Genomic DNA, 25,949 nt, shown 5'->3' with positions numbered 1-25,949 from the left:
AACGCTTGTTTTAAAGCAATGTTTTGGTTTTTGTTGCCGACTGTCAAATGTTTTTGCCAAAGATCGAATGTTATTGCCAAACTTATGAGTGTAACTATTGAAGTACCTGTGGTCTGTTCGTGTATGCATTTGTGTGTGCGTTTGTGTATGTGTGTGTGTGTGTGTGTGTGTGTGTGTGTGTTTTGGTGTGATATATATTCTTTGTGCTGTGTGTGTGTGTGTGCGTGCGTGTGTGTGTGTGTGTGTGTGTGTGTGTGTGTGTGTGTGTGTGTGTGTGTCTCCAGATTATGTGGGGAAGAGTTTTCTTTTTTTTATTATTTTTTGTTTTATGTTATCATTTCCTTTATTAAGTGTAGTAGGGAGCCTGTGCTGATGTGTGTTTGTTCATTTATTACATGTTTGTTTTCTGCTATGGCTTTCTGGATGTGGAAGTTTTCTTACATTTGTGTAAGATGTTTGTCATGGTTGCTTATTCTCATTATTTTCATTTCTTGATCCATGTTTGTAGGATGATGGTTGCTGTGTTTTAAATGCTCTGCAAATGTGGAATGGTTTGTTTCATACTTCCAACATCTGATATGTTCTTTGTATCTTGTTTGAAAATTCCTGCATGTCATGCCTATGTATACTGCATCACAACTTTGACATTCAAATTTATATATTCCTGATTGTTGGAATTTGTCTCTCTTGGTAGCTGGTTTGCTTAGGTGTGATTGAATGGTTTGCCCAGGCTTATATGCTGTTTTGAAGCCCTGTCTCTTTAGGATGTTTGCATCTCTGTGTGTTAGTTTATGTGTGTAGGTCATGGTGTACCATCTGGTTCTTTTCTGTGTGGTGTTGTCATTGTGTGTGTTTGTAAGTTTTCAGCTTGTGAGTTCTTTTGTATTGTGGAACTGTTGTGTTTGTTTTTTATTTGTGTTTTTATTTTTTGATTGAGCTTGTGTACCACATGTGTGTCATACCCGTTGTTCCTAGCTATTTGTATGTTTGTACTCATTTCTTGTTCATAGTTTCTCTTGCTGAGTGGGATCCTGTTTAATCTATGTAACATGTGTCTTAGTGCTGCAAGTTTCTGGCTGTGGGGGTGGTTGGATGTGGAATGTATTATTGTGTCTGTGGCTGTTGGTTTTCTAAAGATGTTAAATATATGTTTACCATTTTCTTTTTTAATTGTAATGTCAAGAAAATTTATTTGATTTTCTTTTTCTTTTTCAAGTGTGAATTTTATGTTCTGATGAGCTTTGTTTATTTCTGAATGGAGTTCATCTATTTTTTCACTTGGCTCATCTACCAGACAAATAATGTCATCCACATATCTGTACCAATAAATGATTTTGAAACTTTCATTTGTGGTTATCTTATCAAATATCTGATTTTCTAGGTGACTGATGAAAATGTTTGCTAGTGTTACTGATATTGGGGATCCAATGGGCAGTCCATCAGTTTGTAGATAATATTCTTCCTCAAACTGAAAGTAGTTTTGTTCAGTTGTCAGTCTGAGCATATCTGTTATTTCTTTTATTGCATCTGTGGTGAGGTTGCTGTGGGATGAGAGATTTTGTTCTATGATTTCTATTGTTTCTGTGATAGGGATGGAGGTATACATATTTTCTATATCGAATGAAATCAGTGATGCTGTGTGTGGTACCTGTATGTTCTGTATGTTTTCTATTAGGTTTCCTGTGTTTATCACTGTTCTGGTGTTTTCTACTTTATGGTGTTTTGTAACTAACTTTTGGAGGTGTTTGGCTATGTGGTATGTTGGGGCTTTCTTGAAGTTGATAACAGCTCTGATTGGCATTCCATCTTTATGTACTTTCGGTTGACTGCGAGTGTCGGTGCTTGTGGGTTTTTCTGTGTTACGTAGTATTTCTGTTTGTCTGTGAATGTGTGTTCAATGTTTTTCAGTGTTCGTTTCACATTTGCCTGGAATCGTGTAGTTGGATCTGACTTCAGTTTTTGTATGGCGTTGGTGTTTATGTATTCCTTGGTTTTTGTGATGTATTGCTCTTTATCCATGAGTACTGTTACATTTCCCTTGTCTGCTCTTGTTATTAATACGTTATTATCTTTTGACTTTTGTTTTAACCTTTTCATAGTAGCTGCTTCTGTTTGGTTGTTCTTATTGTGTGTCTGCTGTGTTTGTTTTATTATGCCTTTTATTTCTTCTTTTACTAGTTCTCTTGTCAGTCCTATGTTTATTTCACAATTATTTTGTTGTTCTTCACGTGTAAGGATGTGTTCGGTTTCTACTATGAGATTTTCTATGTATTGATTGTTCACTTTGCTATTGGTGCTGTGTTTCAAACCTTTTTCCAAGGGCATTTTTTCGTTTTCGTGTAGTTCTGTCTCTGTTGGGTTAACTAAGCGTGGATGGAATGTGTGTTGGTGTTCATGTGGTTACACATATAAAATGTAAATGTGTTTTAGCGTCTTTTTTACTGTTAGTTTCATTATCTTCTGTTTATGTTTGGTTTGTAAATGTTTCATTGCTGTGTATGTGTTGTGTTCAGTTTTTTCTACTAGTGCCATGAAAACGGCGGCGTTTCCTACGTTTTTTGCCAATTCTAGATGAGTCTCATAGAGCATCATGTTTAGGTGCTGTTTTTTCGAATAGAGCATCTTAATTTCATGTAGTAACCAATATCGTTCTGCAAATGATTTCGACTTTTGTGCCACTGTAGAACTGTTTTTAACATTTACATTAATGTAACTTGGAATTAAATCGTTCTTTTTGCGTGTTTTGTTGAATTTTATATGCTGTATCGTCGTATGGAGTCTCAGATGTATTTTCTTGAACCTGTTGTACACGTTGACAGGGAATGCTTGACATAGCTGTATTGACATCTTCATCTTTTATAGTCCTGTCTTCCTCAGTTGCGTGTAATATTACGGTATATTAATAATTTTTACTTATGGACCGTCTGACAGCAAATGAATAAAACGCAATTTTAGTGCCATACACCAAACGCGTATGGCACTAAAATTGTGTTTTATTCAGTTGCTGTCAGACGGTCCATAATTAAAAATTATTAATATACCGTAATATTAGACGCAACTGAGGAAGACAGGACTATAAAAGTTGAAGATGTCTGGAATAATATTTTAGAGTTGATAGTGTGGTTTATTTACATAAAAATGCTTCGAACTCCATCTGTCTGGAGCTCTATTGCGCATAAAAATCATCCGTTTCTTGTTCTTCTTAACCATCTGCTATTACATCACAACACTTTGAAATCTGTTATTGTACTACAATAAGGAGTTTTGATCTTTTCAAGATGGGTGCATCTCGATAAATCTTGTGCACTTAAATGGGTGAGCACTCGGCAAGCTTCATTCCTTCATGAGACGTGGAATGTAATGGTCTTCATCTGGTCGGTTGCAGATTAAATTGGTAACGGTGCTGCAGGGCGGGTTGGTCAATGACGGTGTGATGTGGACGTTTCACTGTCTAATTTTAACCTAAAACAGCGAGATTGCTCTGTGACTCCCATACACAGAGAGACAGAGAGATAGATCATAAATTAAGCACTATGCTCAATGTGTTAGAAATATGTATAGTACAGTCTGATGTACTTTGACAGTTTATGTGTTCGAGAATTAACAATGAATGGATGTACTGCACAGTCATCTATCCATGTTCGCAATGATACTCGCAAAGTGGAGAAGGGGTGGTTTAGCTATGGTATTGAAATTGAGAAACGTGCTGTCACATCATTGGTCGGTGTTGAAATTACTGTAAGAGTGTTTGCACTGTCAGCTGTGATGCTTATTATTGGAGTACATCGATGGTGTCTTTTCCATCCCATCCATGAACTGGCACGCTGTTGGTTACTACATAACGATTGACTGATATCACTTGTTTGAGTTTGAGAAAGAGCATTGGTGGATGGACAGCACCTTCTGGGGTGGATAGCACCCAAACATTGATCGCATACATGACTGCAATATGATGAATTATTCGAATGGAACATAGAGTCATTAGCTAGTCTGTGACTATGGAAGATGAGTTTAAATAAAGAGCTCATGAATCAATTTCGGACTGTAGTTTGGAAACTCTCCACAACGCCGCAAAAACTCCGCTAGTTTGCTTATGTTGTAACTCGCTTTTATTTAAAATCATCCAGTGTGTGTGGCGTGTTATGGTAGCCTCAATAGCAATATGATTTACCCTGTGCGATGCCTAGTTTTCTGTGAGAGGCTGTGGATCAGAAAGTCTTAATGTCAGTTTAGAACCTGATCAGACCTTGAATTAGTGGCAGAAAAACAAAATGTAAGGCAGTGTACAAAGTGCGCTACAGCTGAAAAAAATATTGTTTCAAGCAACGAGACAGGGCCACAGGGAGCGTCTCTTGCGATTTACAGTAGAGTCCATGGGATACAATCTTCATCCTACAGTGCAAGTGACGGAACTTTAAACTCGCCTCTGGAGTGGATCAGTACCTGCATATTTAATAGGATCGTCCCACACCAGCAGCAGGTGTAAATTCAATGAGGGATGGAGTGTTCCATTAGGAATGCTAGGAGGGATGCACGCTGTGCAATTCTGGGAAGCATAGCGAAATCTCTCTCTCCGTGCTGGACCACACCACAGCTATGCGTCATCGTGCTTGCTAGTAACGGTGGCTAGGTGAGCTCTATATCAGATGTGGCTGCAGTATCTATATCCAGTTTAGAGAAGCACCACAATGCGCGCATTTCCACCAAATGGTCAAAACACCGTCCTGTTGCACTAATTCAGGTCGTTCTGTTTCTAGACGGGTTGCAGAAGGTGATGGATATGTCTTTCTCCGACTTCTGCTCAGTTCCGATTCAAATTGGAACGATCACATGCGCAAAGCTGTAGAAATGGGAGCAGTTGCAAGATGCGTAGGGGGTGACTAAAACCAAGTCGGAATTTTGCTGTAACAGCCAGGCTCGAGAAAGGTGACTCGTTTCAAGATATGAAAGTGCCAGGAATGAGATTGAGTAGCGGTTGTAATCATTAAATGACTTGTCAATAGGATCCACTGCAGGTATGTACTTGAATGGAAAGACTTGATTCCAAACCATGGATATCATTTCTAGCAGGTAGCGAACACTAGACATCTGATAAGCTAGTGTACATTCCCTTATGACCTCAATCAGCACATCATCTAGTACTTCTGTTTGTGATCCTTCTCAATCAGTCATCGCCTATAACTCAGTGAATATATTGCAGAACCTCTGACATGGTATCGAGACAGAACACGTTACAAGTACTATATAAATATCTAGCTGGGGTGGCGTGCGGGATTCGCAAATACCGCTTACATACCAAGTTCCTTAGCCGGATCACTTTCAAAATTCAGCGATTTTATCCCGAGGTTGCATCGTGGGCTACGTTTAACCTGACTGCTGGTCTGATAATACACGTTCCTACGATCACCGTCTCGGTATTTGTCCGGAAAGACCACCTCATTCCGAGGTAATGTCGTGCCTCGATTTATAAAGCCCACATAGCTTTTCACGTGGATACTTGTGTGCGCCTTATGAACCATGACCGTTTGTGACAGTAACATACAGCAGTTGTTGCGATCGGGTTTTTTAACATCTGACCGACTATGTCTCTCTTTCTAAGACACAATGGTAGCAGTCGCAAGAAAAACTTATGAGACATGTCCACCCATTGCTGATTTTCTCTCAGTATTATTTCGTAGCGTAGGCAATCAGTTAGTAGTAGTGGGGGATGCATGGTAGATTCACCTTGAGCATCAGGCTTATAAAGGATGTGTTTGTGTTCCTACATCTGCAAAGGAGATGACTGTGGAATACTCTGATAGCAGAGGAAAGAGTATGTCAAGTCATACGAATGGTACAGATATTTCCATTTCCAGAGCCACAGCCGTCATCAGGGTGTATTTCCGATACTTCGCTCATTGTCAAATGCCATTCAATTGAGACTGTGGTTGAAACATTTAATTGTAAGTACAATGATAAAACATATATGTGACTGGTTTTCTAGGATGATTCCGTGTATGCATGGCCTGTGGTGGGAATGATTCATGTTTCCCGTTACTGGTAGGAGTTGTCAGAATGGAGAGGCATATTGGAGTGTAGGAATGTAGATGCATTAACTGTGTTGTCCTCTAGACGAGTGAATAGCCAACTAATACTTAGTATGTGTTGGACGGCTTTCGTGATCAAGTGGAAATCTGAGAGGATTGAATATGGAGGTGCATTTGCGCTGGACCGTTATTCCCTCCCGTGTAAATTGTTTGGTTGACTGCTTCTGCACATTTCGCGCCTTTATTTAGTTGAGAGAAGATCGATTGTGGTGTGGGAATCTAGCACGTGGAAGACTCATTTGCCGGTTCTCTAGACATGAGAAACACCTTAGTTGAACTTGTAAGTTACAGGGATGAGTTGGAATCTGTTACATCACCGACATCAGTATTCGAGAGTGGAAATATTAGTTTCCTGTGAGTTCTCACGTAAAGGTGCTCGCAAATTGGATAAGTGCTAAGATTTCGGATTCGTAGATAAATATTTTCCAGTCTGTATCTTCGGAATTATGTTCCGCAAGCGATCGGAAGGCTACTTCTGTGTGCTTGATATCGAGAAGTACCACGAAAATATGGACAGATGATTAGTTAATTATCTAACACGAAAAAATATCTTTTCTCTTTTTCATCAGTTATTTGGTTTGTGTGTACGTCTTACGAACTGTTTTTCCCTGGAACAATTTGGTGTATCATGCTCAAATTTATGTCACAAACTGAGGTTGATGGTCTGTTGGCGGTGTAAAAGTTTCATGCTCCTAAGTGAAGTCAATCAGATGTGACTGCCACTTATGTTACATGTTTTAAAACACGAAGAGACGCGCCATCGACGCCAGTAGTGTGTGAATGAGACATGGATAGAATCAATTGTTCACATTAAGGCAAATAATGGAAAGTTGTTAGCTTGCAATTATAGAAGACACAAAAGCCGAGTGTGGGCATGTCGCATACTTTGTCATTAAAAGTTGTGGTGAACAGTCTCTACGGAATGTAACGTAGAGTTGAGAGTGTGTTGTGAAGTGCAGTAGCTGCGAGGTGTTTGAGACATGAGTTCCCCTCGCAGTCAGTTGCTTTTGGTGATTACATTGTTAGGGGGCTGGTATCAAGCAGAGCACAGGGGACAAGTCGCATGACAACTCGAGAATCCGTGAAAGGAGCACTTCCTGTGCTGGGTAGCATGGAGTGCAACTATGAGCAGGCAGCACAATATACACACTGAAGGCCGGAGGGACCACCACACATCCTGCCACACACATACTGTTGGCTGCAAAACTCTACTATGCTTATATAGCAGGGCTGGCATATTGTGCTCATTGTTGGACACACAATGCCATTAGGCATATCTAGCAGGGCTGGTATGTCTCGTGGACTGTTGGACACACAACATCATTAGGCGTATCTAGAAGGACTGCTATGTCATGCAGACTGTTGGACACACAATACCATTCGGCATATCTAGCAGGGCTGGTATGTCAAACACACTGTTGGACAAACAATGCCATTAGGCACATCTAGCAGGGCTGGTATCTCATGTGCACTGTTGGATGCACAATGCATTAGGCATATCTAGTGGGGCTGGTACACCTCTCGCTCACATCCCACATTAGAGCAAATTGCTTACCATCGATTCTCTTCTGAAAACTTCTCCACTGGCGTCACACAGCAGTGCTTGTGGTTTAAATACTGTAATGCTCCAATCTACGGCGATTTGTGCGTGTTTGATCTGTAAATTTCTGTTGCTGTTGTGACAGATAGCAGTTTGCAGTTTGGCACAGCTCCTATTCTACAACTTGGTGTCAACACTTTGTTAATCGATGTCTCCCAACTTCATGGAAGATAATACTTTCGTATCACCAGAGAATTAGTGTCTGTTTGCTCCTCATCAGTCTCCATTTAATTGCCTGAAAAACATGTTGGCGTGATCGCAATTATAGTAAACATATTATTATTTACACTATATAAAAATATATATAGAAACACAATGTGAGTTATTTTTTAGAATACGGAATAGCAATCTCAAATAACGGTTAATAATGGCATGTACAGTATTGTACACTTAATCATTGTACATATACATACATTTTGCAACATACTAGTATCGTTCCTATTTATGTAAACCAACGTTACCTGTCGAAGCAGTCCTACTAAACACCCCAGGTGGCGCGAGTAGACCGCATGGCTATGGAGAGGTACGTTGTTTATATTTCTGTTCACTTGTAGATGTGTTTGCATAAAGGTATAACACGCTGCGAAAGTAATGACCACAAAGTGCCAGATTCCTTATGAGCCGGAGTGACCGAGCGGTTCTACGCGTTACAGTCTGGACCCGCACAATGGCTATGGTCGCAGGTTCGAATCCTGCCTCGGGCATGGATGTGTGTGATATCCTTAGGTTAGTTAGGTTTAAGTAGGGACTGATGACGTCAGAATTTAAGTCCCATAGTGCTCAGAGCCATTTGAACCATTTGAACCTTATGAATAATGGGTCATGATTATCACATTCCACCAAGATGTCAATCGTGTTCGGCAAATAGCAAAGAAACTGATGATTTCCATCACCGGAGTTGTCAAAACCATACACCAGCGTCAAGAAACAGGCTCCTATAGAGAACGTCCTCGCACACGAGCACCAAGGAAGATATCAGAAAGCCAAGGAAAGTATTTGGTAGTGACCAGTAAACGTAACAGATTAGAAACTGTCCCTGAATTGACTGCTGAATAAACGTAACGAGAGATACTCCAGTAGATGAGTCAACAGTGAGACGACAACTGGCAGGTAACAAGGTTATGTAGCAACAAGGAAACCACTGTTGCGCCCTGTTAACAAGAAGAAAAGGCTTCAGTGGGCTAAGACTCCCCAACATTGGACAGCGGAGGATTGGGAAAGAGTCTCACTAACTGATGAATCCAAGTTCCAAATATTTGAAAGTAAACTCCGTCAGTTTTTAAGCCATTTACCCCATGAACGCTTGAATCCACAGTGCGTAATTCCAACTGTAAAGCATGGAGGGGATTCTGTGATGGTATGGGGATCCTATGGAGGGAATAAAGACGGATATTTGGTGAAAATAGATGGAAAAAATGAACCAAAAGGATCATCATGCCATTTACCAGCGACATGCTAAGAAATCTGGTTTGAGTCTGATTGTGCAAGGGCTATCCTCCAGCAAGACAATGACCCAAAACATGCGTCTCGCTTGTGTCAGAACTATGTGAAGTCTCTATGGGTTCATAAAATATTGAAAAATATGGAAATGCCGCCACAATCGCCTGATTGTAATCCAATCGAACTGCTATGGGATGAATTGGACAGGAGGAGCTTAAAATGGGATATCTTGGGTGGATCACAATTGTGGGAGTTCCTACAGAAAGAACGGAGATTAATTCCAACTGGAATCTTGGTAAAACTGATGCAGCACATACCGAAAGTGTGCAGGCAGTGATGAAACCAAGGGGTTGATAATTTGAGGAAACGAAAATTTAATGGTTGCACCTTCCTGTGTATTATTTGAGCTTAATAAACATTTGCAAAACAACAAAATGAATTTTATACTGTTTTTCTTTATGTTGTCTATAATTACTAGGTGTTTCCAAGTTTCTCAACTAATGGAGGGTAGTATATATATACACACACTCCCTCCCTAAGTTCGGAAACTCCTAACAATTATGGACAACAGAAAGGAAATACGGTACAAAATGCATTTGGTTATTTTTTCTCTATATCCCTCCATTCTGTCCCCCATCTGTCTTCCTGCTTCTTTTCCTCGCCCATTCCCTCCTCTACATCTACATCTACATGATTATTCTGCAATTCACATTTAAGCGCTTGGCAGAGGGTTCATCGAACCACATTCATACAATCTCTCTACCACTCCACTCCCGAACAGCGCGCGGGAAAACCGAACACCTAAACCCTTCTGTTCGAGCTCTCTTATTTTATTTTGATGATCATTCCTACCTATGTAGGTTGGGCTCAACAAAATATTTTCGCATTCGGAAGAGAAAGTTGGTGACTGAAATTTCGTCAATAGATATCACCGCGATGAAAAAGTCTTTGCTTTAATGACTTCCATCCCAACTCGCGTATCATATCTGCCACACCCTCTCCCCTATTACGTGATAATACAAAACGAGCTGCCCTTTTTTGCACCTTTTCGATGTCCTCCGTCAATCCCAACTGGTAAGGATTCCACACCACGCAGCAATGTTCTAACAGAGGACGAACGAGTGTAGTGTACGCTGTCTCTTTAGTGGACTTGTTGCATCTTCTAAGTGTCCATCCAATGAAGCGCAACCTTTGGCTCGCCTTCCCCACAATATTATCTATGTATTCTTTCCAACTGAAGTTGTTCGTAATTTTAACACCCAGGTACTTAGTTGAATTGACAGCCTCGAGAATTGTACTATTTATCGAGTAATCGAATTCTAACGGATTCCTTTTGGAACTCATGTGGATCACCTCACACTTTTCGTTATTTAGCGTCAACTGCCACCTGCCACACCATACAGCAATCTTTTCTAAATCGCTTTGCAACTGATACTGGTCTTCGGTTGACCTTACTAGACGATAAATTACAGCATCATCTGCGAACAACCTAAGAGAACTGCTCAGGTTGTCACCCAGGTCATTTATATAGATCAGGAACAGCAGAGGTCCCAGGATGCTTCCCTGGGGAACACCTGATATGACTTCAGTTTTACTCGATGATTTGCCGTCTATTACTACCAACTGCGACCTTCCTGACAGGAAATCACGAATCCAGTCGCACAACTGAGACGATACCCCATAGGCCCGCAGCTTGATTAAAAGTCGCTTGTGAGGAACGGTGTCAAAAGCTTCCGGAAATCTAGAAATACGGAATCAACCTGAGATCCCCCGTCGATAGCGGCCATTACTTCGTGCGAATAAAGAGGTAGCTGCGTTGCACAAGAACGATGTTTTCTGAAACCATGCTGATTACGAATCAATAGATCGTTCCCTTCGAGGTGATTCATAATGTTTGAATACACTATATGCTCCGGAACCCTACTGCAAACCGACGTCAATGATATAGGTCTGTAGTTCGATGGATCACTCCTACTACCCCTCTTAAACACTGGTGCGACCTGCGCAATTTTCCAATCTGTAGGTACAGATCTATCGGTGAGCGAGCGGTTGTATATGATTGCTAATTAGGGAGCTATTGTATCAGCGTAATCTGAAAGAAACCTAATCGGTATACAATCTGGACCTCAAGACTTGCCCATATCAAGCGATATGAGTTGCTTCGCAACCCCTAAGGTATCTACTTCTAAGAAACTCATGCTAGCAGCTGTTCCTGTTTCAAATTATGGAATATTCCATTCATCTTCCCTGGTGAAGGAATTTCGGAAAACTGCGTTCAATAACCCCGCTTTAGCGGCACAGTCGTCGGTAACAGTACCATCAGCACTGCGCAGCGAAGGTATTGACTGCGTCTTGCCGCTTGTGTACTTTACATACGACCAGAATTTCTTCGGATTTTCTACCAAATTTCGAGACAACGTTTCGTTGTGGAACCTATTAAAGGCATCTCGCATTGAAGTCCATGTCAAATTTCGCGCGTCTGTAAATTTTAACCAATCTTCGGGATTTCGCGTTCTGAACATCCCATGGTTTTTCCGTTCCCTCTGCAACAGCGTTCGGACCTGTTTTGTGTACCATGGGGGATCAGTTCCATCTCTTACCAATTTATGAGGTGTGAATCTCTCAATTGCTGTTGCTACTATATCTTTGAATTTGAGCCCCTCCCTTCCTATCATCCTCTTTGCCCTGTACCCTACCTCCATCTTCTCACCATACCTCCGTCCTCCTCCCCTCCTCCTCCCCTTATCTGTCCTCTATCACTTTCCCTCTCCCAAACCTCTCGCCTCCCTCTCTCCCTTTCTTCCTACCTCCCTCCCCACCCTCCCTTCCTCCCTCCCTCCCACCCTCCATCACGCCTTCCTACCCTCCCACCCTCCCTCCATTCTTTCTACTTCCTACTTTTCTCTCTCTCCATCTATTTCTTTCTGCATTACAGCATGCAAAGCAATTAATGCAAGCTCCACAGTTATTGCACACACATTAGCTGAAAACAAGAGACTTACTGTACATGCAAGAGTCACTGTGCATGAAGGAGTTACTGTGTATCCAGGAGCTACTGCACAAGTGTGTCTTACACTGCACATTAAAAATACTGTGCATGCAAGAGATCCTGCACACACTATGGTTGCTACACTAGCTAGAATTGTTGAATGTGTAAGAGTTCCTGCACATTCCAGTGTAATTCTACATGCAAGTGTTACTGTGTACAGAAAAGTTGCTGCAAATGCAACAGTTACTGCACACCCAACAGTTACTGACTGCATTATAGTTATGGCATGCAAAAGAGTAACTATGTATGAGAGTTACTGCATGCACAATAGTTGTTGCACACACAAGACTTTCTGTAAGTAAATGATTTACTGCATGCACAAGAGTTACTGCAAATGCAAGAGTTACTGCACCCATGAGAGTTACTGCACACACAACAGTACAATTATTGTGCATGCAAGAGTTACTACATCCACAAGAGTTACTGCATGTCCGAGTCATTGTGCACAAGAATTACTATGCACACAAGGCTTACTGCCTAGGTTACTGTACACCAGATAGATATCCAGATACAAAGAGGAGTTGAGGAGTTGATATCACACTATGCATCAGTCTCTGAGTCATCACTTCCACATCACAGAAGCAATAAAATTATTTCGTCTTTACTCAGAATCACAGCAGCAATGCTACCAACACTAATTGTGTTTCATTTTCAATGCCTGGAGAGCTGACCAACGGTGCATAGTCCTTCGCACTTCATTAATACCGATGCTGTAGGGTCTCATATGTTGCCCATAGTAACTGGACTTACCCTTTTGTCGCGACATTTATACATTCACTATTTCAGCTGATAACTTTCTGTAATGAAGAAACATATTTTACATCTTACATCGTAGCACCTTTGTTAAACGTATCTCATTTTCTGTCACGTAGTTACCATCTGGTAAATTTCTAAGCTATAAATCGCCATGAACGCATTCTGTCATTTTGCCGTTTCCAGCACTTTCTTTGGTCTCCTGACAATTCGCCCATCATTCTGTAACATCTTGTCTGGGATATGCAGTGTGCAGAAAAACAATATGACCAAAGGTGTAGCCAGAAAGGCGGCATCAAAAATAATTCTAATAGTCTGAGTATGGGAACTAGAGATCGTAGTTGAATATTTACGGCGCTATGCCAGCATAAAGTGGTAGTCTGTTTCAACCTTTGTTACAACATACTTAGTTAGGTGGACGCTTAATTATTATTTACTTCGAGCTTTTTAAGACATCTTGAAACATAAAACATGGACATGTGGTTGTTTCTAAAGAAGTGCTGTCTGGAACGTTGGCTGAGTATGTGATGTTTCAAGTTTTTCTTGATATAATCCTGGAGACTGGTTAGAGTGTGTTTACCCATACATTTTTTGTGAATTAACTTTCATTTTGAGTAAAGACGTCAGTACGTCAGATTTTAATTGCGTTCCTGTAGCGCCGTAAATATGGATTTCCAACCGCGAGTTGCTGCACTCGAATTCATGTCTTTCATACTGTCTTTCCTCCCTACTCTTTTGGGCAGATTGATTTTTAGCACCCGGTATAACGATGCCGGATGGCAAACCTTGCTCAACCACCACTGCCTAAATTATACACTTTTTTCGTACGGTACACATACGTCATTGAATGTCTTCCAGCCCGGTCCTCCGCCTATATTTCGCAGCGTCACTGCAAAGCCAGCACGCGAAATTCAGAATCACGAAAGCACCATCTGATCCGCATAATTACACTGTACTGACTGAGCACATTTAGACGTTAATCACGAAAGCCGATAGCAATAATGTAGATGCTGAATTTAGTTTTAGTTGATCTTATGTCTCCTTCAACTGACACAGCATTGTTGCTGCCTCAGCGACTGATTGTTGCTACAAGCACCGCGGAATGATGGCAGTTTTTAATTTTCTCGTGAGTAATGGCAGTTTTCTGAACTAAAGAAAAACGGAAATATAATTCACACGCAGGTGTTCATCATCGAAATGAGAGTGAATCCCTACATGGTGCAGCGACTTAATTTTTAATATCTTCCCATATGAGAAGCTCCCGTATCCCTACAGTTGCGAGATGCGTGTCCGTTCCCACACGGGAATCACACTCCTAGTCGCTGGCCAGTTGTACCATTTTAATGGATCCGGAGGGTGCTGTTTCGTACTCCACACATTCATGGATAGCTTTCTGACACAGCTGCCTCCTGCTGATGTTAACTTACATGAGAAGGAGGCGATTGTATGCGAAAACCTTACGGAAAACACGTAAATAAATCGTCAAAACTACCTTTAAAACGTTTTTATCCAAGCCAGTTAACTCACGTGATACTGTTTTATAATGCGCACCTGGATGACATGCGTTGTGAGAAGCGGTAAAAGGGGGAACGTGTTCACACTCCATGGTTTTGATGTTTGGAGTGGCTACAAATATCCCTCTCGATTCAAGCCAATATCTTAATCAAGTATGTAGAATTAGTGGATATGTTGTCACCAGCTATCGCTCGTCTAGACCCAACAAAAAATATAACAGTATCATCTGCTTTTTATCGATGTGAAATATAAACTCAGTGTGAGAACCAGTTTCACTTCGTGGGAATGTATCCCACTGTTCTCCCTCTGTTTCTATAAACAGCATTCGTCGAACGGCAACAGATAAAAAACGATGTGTCGAGGGCCAGCTGAGTATGTGATACATTTTTTGTGAATTAACTTTCATTTTGAGTAAAGACGTCAGTATGTCAGATTTTAATTGCGTTACTGTAGCGCCGTAAATATGGACTTGCAACCGCGAGTTGCTGTACTCGAATTCATGTCTTTCATACTGTCTTTCCTCCCTACTCTTTTGGGCAGATTTATTTTTCGCACTCTGTATAACTTTGCCAGATGGCAAACCTTGCTCAACCACCACTGCTTAAATTATAAATTTTTTACGTACAGTACACATACGTCATTGAATGACTTCCAGCCCGGTCGTCTGGCTATTCGTCACTGCAAAGCCAGCACGCGAAACACAAAATCACGAAAGCGCCATCTGATCCGCATAATTACGCTACTGACTGTGAGCACATTTAGACGTTAATCACAAAAGCCGATAGCAATAATGTAGAAGATGAATTTATTGTTGTTGTTGTGGTCTTCAGTCCTGAGACTGGTTTGGTGCACCTCACCATGCTACTCTATCCTGTGCAAGCTTCATCTCCCAGTACCTACTGCAGCCTACATCCTTCTGAATCTGCTTAGTGTATTCATCTCTTGGTCTTCCTCTACGATTTTTACTCTCCACGCTGCCCTCCAATACTAAATTGGTGATTCCTCGATGTCTCAGAACATGTCCTACCAACCGATCCCTTCTTCTAGTCAAGTTGTGCCACAAGCTCCTCTTCTCCCCAATTCTATTCAATACCTCCTCATTAGTTATGTGATCTACCCATCTAATCTTCATAATTCTTCTGTAGCACCACATTTCGAAAGCTTCTATTCTCTTCTTGTCTAAACTATTTATCATCCATGTTTCACTTCCATACATGGCTACACTCCATACAAATACTTTCAGAAACGACTTCCTGACATTTAAATCTATACTCGATGTTAACAAATTCCTCTTCTTCAGAAACGCTTTACTTGCCATTGCCAGTCTACATTTTATATCCTCTCTACTTCGACCATCATCAGTAATTTTGCTCCCCAAATAGCAAAACTCCTTTACTACTTTAAGTGTCTCATTTCCTAATCTAATTCCCTCAGCATCACCCGACTTAATTTGACCACATTCCATTATCCTCGTTTTGCTTTTGTTGATGTTCATCTTATACCCTCCTTTCAAGACACTGTCCATTCCGTTCAACTGCTCTTCCAAGTCCTTTGCTGTCTCTGACAGAATTACAATGTCATCAGCGAACCTCAAAGTTTTTATTTCTTCTCCATGGATTTTAATACCTACACCGAACTTTTCGTTTGTTTCCTCTATTGCTTGCTCAATATACAGACTGAATAACATCGGGGATAGGCTACAACCCTGTCTCACTCCCTTCCCAACCACTGCTTCCCTTTCATACCCCTCGACTCTTATAACTGCCATCTGCTTTCTGTACAAGTTGTAAATAGCCTTTCGCTCCCTGTGTTTTACCCCCGCCACCTCCCGAATTTGAAAGAGAGTATTCCAATCAACATTGTCAAAAGCTTTCTCTAAGTCTACAAATGCTAGAAACGTAGGTTTTCCTTTCCTTAATTTTCTTCTAAGATAAGTCGTAGGTTCAGTATTGCCTCACGCGTTCCAACATTTCTACGGAATGCAAACTGATGTTCCACAAGGTTGGCTTCTACCAGTTTTTCCATTCGTCTGTGAAGTATTTTGCCGCTGTGGCTTATTAAACTGATAGATCGCTAATTTTCACATCTGTGAACACCTGCTTTCTTTGGAATTGGTATTATTATATTCTTCTTGAAGTGTGAGGGTGTTTCGCCTGTCTCATACATCTTGCTTACCAGACGGTAGAATTTTGTCAGGACTGGCTCTCCCAAGGCTGCCAGTAGTTCTAATGGAATGTTGTCTACTCCGGGGGCCTTGTTTCGACTCAGGTCTTTCAGTGCTATGTCAAACTCTTCACACAGTATCGTATCTCCCATTTCATCTTCATCTACATCCTCTTCCATTTCCATAATATTGTCATCAAGTACATCACCCTTGTATAGACCCTCTATATACTCCTTGCACCTTTCTGCTTTCCCTTCTTTGCTTAGAACTGGGTTTACATCTGAGCTCTTGATATTCATACAAGTGGTTCTCTTTTCTCCAAAGGTCTCTTTAATTTTCCTGTAGGCAGTATCTATCTTACCCCTAGTGAGATAAGCCTCTACATACTTACATTTGTCCGCTAGCCATCCCTGCTTAGCCGTTTTGCACTTCCTTTCGATATAATTTTTGAGACGTTTGTATTCCTTTTTGCCTGCTTCATTTACTGCATTTTTATATTTTCTCCTTTCATCAATTAAATTCAATATTTCGTCTGTTACCCAAGGGTTTCTACTAGCCCTCGTCTTTTTACCTATTTGATCCTCTGCTGCCTTCACTATTTCATCCCTCAAAGCTACCCATTCTTCTTCTACTGTATTTCTTTCAACCATTCGTGTGAATTGTTCCCTTATGGTCTCCCTGTAACTATGTACAACCTCTGGTTCTTTCAGTTTATCCATGTCCCATCTCATTAAATTCCCACCTTTTTGCAGTTTCTTCAGTTTTAATCTACAGTTCATAACCAATACATTGTGGTCAGAGTCCACATCTACACCTGGAAATGTCTTACAATTTAAAACCTCGTTCCTAAATCTTTGTCTTACCATTATATAATCTATCTATTACCTTTTAGAATCTCCATGTATACAACCTTCTTTTATGATTCTTGAACCAAGTGTTAGCTATGATTAAGTTATGCTCTGCACAAAATTCTTCCAGGCGGCTTCTTCTTTCATTTCTTAGCCCCAATCCACATTCACCTACTATGTTTCCTTCTCTCCATTTTCCTACTCTCGAATTCCAGTCACCCATGACTATTAAATTTTCGTCTCCCTTCACTACCTGAATAATTTCTTTTATCTCATCATACATTTCATCAATTTCTTCATCATCTGCAGAGATAGTTGGCATATAAACTTGTACTACTGTAGTAGGAGTGGGCTTCGTGTCTATCTTGGCCCCAATAATACGTTCACTGTGCTGTTTGTAGTAGCTTACCCGTACTCCTATTTTTTTTTTATTCATTATTAAACCCACTCCTGCTTTACCCCTATTTGATTTTGTATTTATAACCCTGTATTCACCTGACCAAAAGTCTTGTTCCTCCTGCCACCGAACTTCAATAATTCCCACTATATCTAACTTTAACCAATCCAATTTAGTTTTAAGTTAATCTTATGTCTCCTTCAACCGACACAGCATTGTTGCTGTCTCAGCGACTGACTGTTGCTACTAGCACCGCGGAATGATGGCAGTTTTTAATTTTCTCGTGAGTAATGGCAGTTTTCTGAAGTAAATGAAAACGGAGAAATAATTCACATGCAAGTGTTCATCATCGAAATGAGAGTGAATCCCTAGTTGGTGCAGCGACTTAATTTTTAATATCTTCCCACATGAGAAGCTCGCGTATCCCTGCAGTTGCGAGATGCGTGTCCGATCCCATACGGGAATCACACTCCTAGTCGCTGGCCAGTTGTACCATTTTAATGGATCCGGAGAGTGCTGTTTCGTAATCCGTACATTCATGGCTGGCCTTCTGACACAGCTGCCTCCTGCTGATGTTAACTTACATGAGAAGGAGGCGACTGCATGAGAAAACCTTACGGAAAACGCGTAAAGAAATCGTCAAAACTACCTTTAAAAGGTTTTTATCCAAGCCAGTTAACTCACGTGATACTGTTTTATTATGCTCATCTGGATGACATGCGTTGTGCAGAATATGCGAGGAACGTGTTTACACTACATGGTTTTGATGTTTGAAGTGGCTAGAAATATCCCTCTCGATTCAAGCCGACATCTTAATCATGTATGTAGAATTAGTGGATATGTTGTCACCAGCTATCGCTTGTCTAAACAAAAAAGATAACAGTATCATCTGTTTTTTATCGATGCGAAATATAAACTCAGTGTGAGAACCAGTTTTACTTTGTGGCAATGTGTCCCGCTGTTCTCCCTCTGATTCTATAAACAGCATTCGTCGAAGGGCAACAGATAAAAACGATGCGTCGAGGGCCTTTACACAATGGAGGAGGACCGCATCCAAGTCGAGAATTAATTCACTGAAAAGGTGATGAAAAGAAAAAGAAACTTGTGTCAGCGATATTATTCGGTCGTATCGCTGGGCAGCAGCGATCGCGGAACGATGGCCACCAAAGCTTTATTTTACGGTGCTTGACTGCGTTATACGCCCCTAGTTCTCGTATGTGGACAAACACCACCCTTCATTCCATGGACCATAGACATGCATAAAAAGACGGCGCATGCTTCTATCCCTGCTTGATGGTATCTGAAAGCAAATAGATCAGACAGTTGTAGTCTCTGTACCTGGAATCAAGAACTGATTTCAACAACTGATCTCGTTGTTGTATTAGTGTCACACATGCAGTAATTCAGTTAACCAAATTTCCCCAAGAGTCGCAGTATTAATCCGATAGCTATCCTTGTTACGTTTGGCTAGGTGTAACGACAGCAAACGTTTCAAACACTGTCCCGACATTTCGTTTTTCACACAAACGATACAATTGCAGTAATTCGACGATTATCTGTTCTTGTTGGACTGTGGCTCATTTAGCTGGCCGTTTTCACTGGAGACCGAATATCGGTTTGACGGGAAGCACATAGTTTTCTGGCAATTTACTGAGGAGTACGTGTGATGTGTTTTATTATGCTTTGTGAAGTAATATCCGTAATGTCCGATTTTTCCAGGGAATAAAAGGCCATGACTTCTCCTTAATCGAATACGGCTAACGATATAATATCGAGGTAAGAAAGATGTGTCAGGATACGTTACTTGTAGAGGGAATTCATAATACTGGGTTAGAGATTAACGTCCTGTTGTGTCAAAAATTTTCGCCTTTCGTAGAGTTTTAGTTCTGACGACCGACGTAGCCTACATCCCTACTTTCATCGAAGCAAGGATTTTGGAATATGATGGCTGCGTAGCTCGTGCAGTCATTTAGCTCGAAATTCTCCCTTTTGAAAGAGAGTGACCAAATGTTCCCCGGTGCTTCGTCACTGGGCAAACTGTAATCACTTATGTTACACGGGTGCTTCTGATGGTCGGCAAGCACTCGCACCTGCAGCAGTGTCGACAACTCACCGCTGTAAACCCGGCCCCGGAAACGCGTATGGAGATGTAGTGCTAGTAGCAACAGTCAGTCGCTGAGACAGCAACAATGCTGTGTCTGTTGAAGGAGACATAAGATTAACTTAAAACTAAATTGGATTGGTTAAAGTTAGATATAGTGGGAATTAGTGAAGTTCGGTGGCAGGATGAACAAGACTTTTGGTCAGGTGAATACAGAGTTATAAATACAAAATCAAATAGGGGTAATGCAGGAGTAGGTTTAATAATGAATAAAAAAAATAGGAGTACGGGTAAGCTACTACAAACAGCATAGTGAATGCATTATTGGGGCCAAGATAGACACGAAGCCCACGCCTACTACAGTAGTATAAGTTTATATGCCAACTTACTCTGCAGATGATGACCTTAGAACATTTACACATACAATTCCACACTGCGCGGCAGATCTCGTTGTGTGATACAAAGCCGAGTCGTCATAAGATGGACGCTGTCGTCGTGTTTAGTACGACCGACTCTGCAACGCCACATACGTGGCCCCTACAATTGACAGAGCTTTTCCTTACACCCTTCTCACTGGAACAAGCCCTAATACGCAATTGAAACATTTAAATGGTGTACATTTAATCGATCGTTACTAACAGGGCGGTTTACAAGCGACAAACGTAGGGATTTCATTCGCTTTATTTTCTGCTCGGCATTCGAATCGCGCAACCTCTGTAGCCAAAGTGTTTTCTTTCTAGTTGTTTCTTCCTCCGTGAAGTAGAACTGCGACATCGTTCACCCTCCGGCCTCGTACTTAAGCAGCACCGGAGTAGACTTCATGACGACAGAGGAGAAATCTGTCATTAGTAGCTACTCAAGCAGAATGTGGCTCAAATGGCTCTGAGCACTATGGGACTTAACTGCTAAGGTCATCAGTCCCCTAGAACTTAGAACTACTTAAACCTAACTAACCTAAGGACATCACTCACATCCATGCCCGAGGCAGGATTCGAACCTGCGACCGTAGCGGTCACGCGGTTCCAGACTGAAGCGCCTAGAACCGCACGGCCACACCGGCCGGCAAGCAGAATGTGATGTGCGCGTTTTAATTCTACATGATAGAAAACTACTAGGAACTGAAGTGAACCTAATCTTTGAAAACCATGACCAAATTAGGGCAATGACAATTGCTAAGCTACAACTACTGTCTTCTTCTTCTTCTTCTGCTTTTACGGCCTCATTGGACCACTTCAGTCAATCATTTCTGGTCCTCTTCTTTGGTATCTTCCCTTTCCGAGTGGCCCAGTATCTCTTTATTCGTTCCGATGCTTTACGTCGTTCCTCATCTGTAAATACCCTTTTCATTGTATGTCGTTTGTCAATTTTTGGTTTAAATCTTATTTCTGTGTCCCTCAACTTCTTTAAATTTGGCGTTTTGTTCTGCAAATCATCCAGAGTTATTTCCAGTTCTTCCATATCCTCTCTTATTTCCTTAAGCCATCCTCCTTGTTGTTTCAAATTCCAGAGTTTCTCAATAATTTTCCTTGATAATCTGGTTTCTGGTGTCCTCAGAATGTGACCACAAAAAGAGATCCTTTTCTTTCGTATAGTATCGGTGATGGGCTCCAGTTCTCTGTATACCACTTCATTTGGAACTATCCGCCATTGCCCAGCTTTTTGATATTTCTTATTTATGCATGTTCTAGCAATTCTTCTCTCTACTTTTAAAATTTTGTCAATTCTGTTTTTCTGGGTGACTTTAAAAAGAGTTTCACTTCCGTATGTAACCTCTGGTTGAACCACCGTCTTGTAATGTTTTAATTTTGTTTTAATTGATAGACATTTTTTATTGTACGTAGACCATGTTAGTTTTTTAGCTTTTATCATTTTATTAGTTCTTGCTCGCCATGCAGGTTTCTCGTCCAATTTATGTGTTACAATTTCACCCAGGTATTTAAATTGTTTCACTATTTTAATTTCCCTATTGTTCACTGTGATGTGATCTATTACAAGTGGATCCGTTACCATTATTTCAGTCTTTTCAAATGATATCTGGAGTCCTAATTTTTGTTCTATATTTTGTAAGCTTGTTATTTGTTTCGTGGCTTCCTGAATATTATTAGCTAGTAATGCTAGGTCATCAGCAAATTCCAAGCAATTTAGGTTTATTTTATCTTTCTTAGTTCCAATTTTAATATTCATAGGATTTTCCTTGTACAACTACTGTCTACTATTAAAAACTTTACTTTCTGTTTAATACACTGACTTCATGAACGAGAGCGTGTCATATACGTTGTCTTTTTGTGATAAGAAACTGTTAGCACCTATTTGTCCCGGCACATTATCGTTATCTTTGCTGTAAGTAGACGACAACGTCAGGGAGATTATGTTACTCTTGTGCCATAGGTATATATTGAGACGACAAAGAAGGAAACGGTATCACGTTATAAAGGGTGAGTCACCTAACGTTACCGCTGCATATATTTCGTAAACCACATCAAATACTGACGAATCGATTCCACAGACCGAACGTGAGGAGAGGGGCTAGTGTAATTGGTTAATACAAACCACAAAAAAATGCACGGAAGTATGTTTTTCAACACAAACCTACGTTTTTTTAAATGGAACCCCTTTATTTTTGTTAGCACATCTGAACATAAAAACAAATACGTAATCAGTGCCGTTTGTTGCATTATAAAATGTTAATTACATCCGGAGATATTGTAACCTAAAGTTGACGCTTGAGTACCACTCCTCCGCTGTTCGATCGTGTGTATCGGAGAGCACCGAATTACGTAGGGATCCGAAGGCAACGGTGATGGACCTTAGGTACAGAAGAGACTGGAACAGCACATTACGTCCACATGCTAACACTATTTTTTATTGGTCTTTTTCACTGACGCACATGTGCATTACCATGAGGGGCGAGGTACACATACACACGTTGTTTCCGCTTTCAATTATGGAGTGGAATAGAGTGTGTACCGACATGTGAGGCCAATAGATGTTCAATGTAGTGGCCATCATTTGCTGCACACAATTGCAATCTCTGGCGTAATGAATGTCGTACACGCCGCAGTACATCTAGTGTAATGTCGCCGCATGCTCCACAATACGTTGTTTCATATCAGCTGGGGTTGTAGGCACATCACGGTACACATTCTCCTTTAACGTACCCCACCTGCACATTCCGCAATTAACACTAGGCTGACCCTCGACAGGATTTTCGACGGGCGTTTCATAGGACGTGGAGGACGCGTGAATTGGCGAGCCCATTCTCCTGATCTTACACCTCTGGACTTCTTTCTGTGGGGTACGTTAAAACGTAGCAGAAATGTGTGATTTGTGTTCTGGAATGGTTTCCGGCAAAGGTGGCGTACACGCAAGGTATTTCGCATGACCCCACGAAAAGAAAACCTTGGGTGTCAGGCCCAAAGATATAGGAGGCAGAGAACGCAACGCCGCCATGGCAAGGTCGACGGATTCATCGTTTTGGGAGGTGCAGCTTCAAAAATGTGGAGCTACTTTGGATTCTCTGCTCTCGCACAACGATGGAAATTCTAAAGTCTATTTTACATTGCCTGTAATGCTTATGACGCTCACATCCCCGCTGTCAAAATTAGGAACAGTTTGAGCACAAACAAGATTTCAGCTCAAGCAAATCGCTAACCGCCTGCGGTCACAGCTAGGATATGACGCCAGCACTCGTGGCCGCACTTCCCACACACACACGTAAGCATGTGGAGTATTCTTGGCGCACATCCGCAGTGATCTCGTTACGCAAATAAGACATAACATGTCCTTAAACGACAAGTGCATCGATACTGTGTGGAGACCTGTCTGTGGCGGACCAGTGTGCTGTTCTCGCCCACGTGATTTACGCAAACTGAATTGTAATGTGTAATGGTTACTCACAACCATCGACAGCCACCAAGGCCATATGTCACAAGCTCCTAATACCATTTAATAGTTTATGCGTAAAATACATTTTCACATCGACCACCCGATAGAGAATCTATAGTTTTTAAAAGGTTCAAGGAAATTTTGATCCTCATGTCAGACAGGTACCCCACTAACACAATCACGTAAAGCCCTATTTGGGAAGTAAAATCCGATCAGGTGTAAAATGAAAAGCACAGAGAAAATCCGATGATGCTTTGCACGGATGTGATTGGCAGTGAGTCTAGTATGGTAATCGATCGCGTCATGTCACTCTCTCCAGTTCTGACCGCACAGTGAGCACGTAAAAATGACTCGAATATAGTGTCTGCCGTCAAGTACGGGTGCGTGCCCTGTATTTCGCCTGATTTCATGCAACCCTGCCTAACGTACCTGTCGTGTGTTTCCTTCTGCTGTGGCAACGAAGACGCTCCAGCAGCATTTTGGATGGGCAGTTTTGATTGGCCACCATACATCCCGGACTTGATTCCCTCTGAGTTTTTATCTCTGCTCATATGACCTGCTCGCTTTCAGGACACCCTCTTGGAACAGACAGAGAGCTGCAGACCAGCTCAGAGAATTTGTGGAAAGCACAGGTGGCTGCTTTCTGTGACAAGGACGTCGGAAAGTTGGTACAACGCAACGACAAATATCTAAGTCGGGGTGCCGAGTGTGTAGAGAAGTATCGCGATCGCGTAGCTAACTGTTACAAACAAAACACTTTATATTATCACTGTGGTTTCCATTTCGCGGCCGATTGCACCCTACTCTCCGAATAGCCGTTGCAAATGGTGGTGACTCCAGTCTACCCTCGATATATTTGCGACAGTGCATATTAAAGTCGGTGATAGGCATAAAATACTGCCCGAAAATCCACTAAATGCTTTTTCCGAAATTTATTTCAAGGAATTGGTTCCGGAGTCAACGTCTGCGAAAACATTCAGTGACCATTCAGTAACAAATAATTCTGAGCACATTGGGAGCATCATGACGCTTACACGGATTGTTGCAGCTAGACTGAACAACTTAACACCCAACATCACTGAGAAGCAAAGAAAAATATATCTATTAAAAAAACAGGAGACAAGCGTTAGCTTCATGACTTCATAAGCTTTCAAACCTATGCAGGTTTAGATCGGTTTTCACTTCAATTTAAAAAAAAAAAAAAAAGGTAGTATCGACAGCATTCGAGAGATTTATAACAACAGATGAGTATGACACGAAACTGCTCTCCCATGGCGCACAAAACAGGTCACTTTCGAAGAAGAAACAACAGGAAACGTTGTGAAATTTAAAACAATACAATATCTCCAAGACTGGCGATGTTTTATAGAAACTCAAAATTTAGAGTAGGCTTCAGTGTGAGAAGCTTTTAATATTTTCCACAATGAATCTTTGTCTCTATATCTGGCAGCAAACCAAGAGAGATTCTGGTCGTATGTAAAGTACGCCAGTAGCAAGACACAATCAATACCATCTCTGCACGATGGCAGTGGTAATGTTACTAATCAAAGTGCCGCTACGGCGGAGTCACTAAGCACGGTTTTCCGAAAGTCCTTCACCAAATAAGACGGAGTAAATACTACAGAATACGAATCAGCAACAGCTGCCAACATGAGTAAATTAGCAGTAGACACCGTCGATGTAGAGAAGCAACTGAAACTACCTAATAAGTATACCTGTTGGATTAACTACGGAGGACGCTGGTCAAATGTCCGCAGCTAAAGATTGAAATGTTCCACACACCACACCTACAGTGAAGAAAGGAAACCAATACGAGTAACATCGATTTTCACTATGATCTTGAACATCCACTGTGTTCGAACATTATGAATTATCTCGAAGAAAACCATATATCGACACTTACTCTGGACCGATTCAGCGCACATGGTTCCTATAAAACACAACCAGCTCGTCATTCAGTCTAAGTAACGAGAGCTATCTACAAGAAATCTTAAACCGATTAATTTCCAGATTTCTGGGAGTCTTTTGATACCGTTCTTCACAAACTGCTTGCAGTCACATTACGCGCCTATGGATTATCGTCAATAGACCAACATCGACAGACGGATCAG

The 25,949-nt window shown here is 41.2% G+C and overlaps 1 protein-coding gene across 1 annotated transcript in view; it reads right to left on the bottom strand.

The window, feature by feature from the left end:
- LOC126439766 (ankyrin repeat domain-containing protein 65-like) overlaps window positions 1-25,949 on the bottom strand; it is a 101,277-nt gene that overhangs the window by 14,814 nt on the left and 60,514 nt on the right. The gene's annotated exons all lie outside the window — the stretch shown is intronic.

The sequence above is a fragment of the Schistocerca serialis genome, unplaced genomic scaffold (genome assembly GCF_023864345.2).
Source record: "Schistocerca serialis cubense isolate TAMUIC-IGC-003099 unplaced genomic scaffold, iqSchSeri2.2 HiC_scaffold_1343, whole genome shotgun sequence".
NCBI classification, from domain to species: Eukaryota; Metazoa; Arthropoda; class Insecta; order Orthoptera; family Acrididae; genus Schistocerca; species Schistocerca serialis.
The sequence above is the reverse complement of the archived record's forward strand: the minus strand, read 5'-3'. Positions and strand labels throughout refer to the sequence as shown.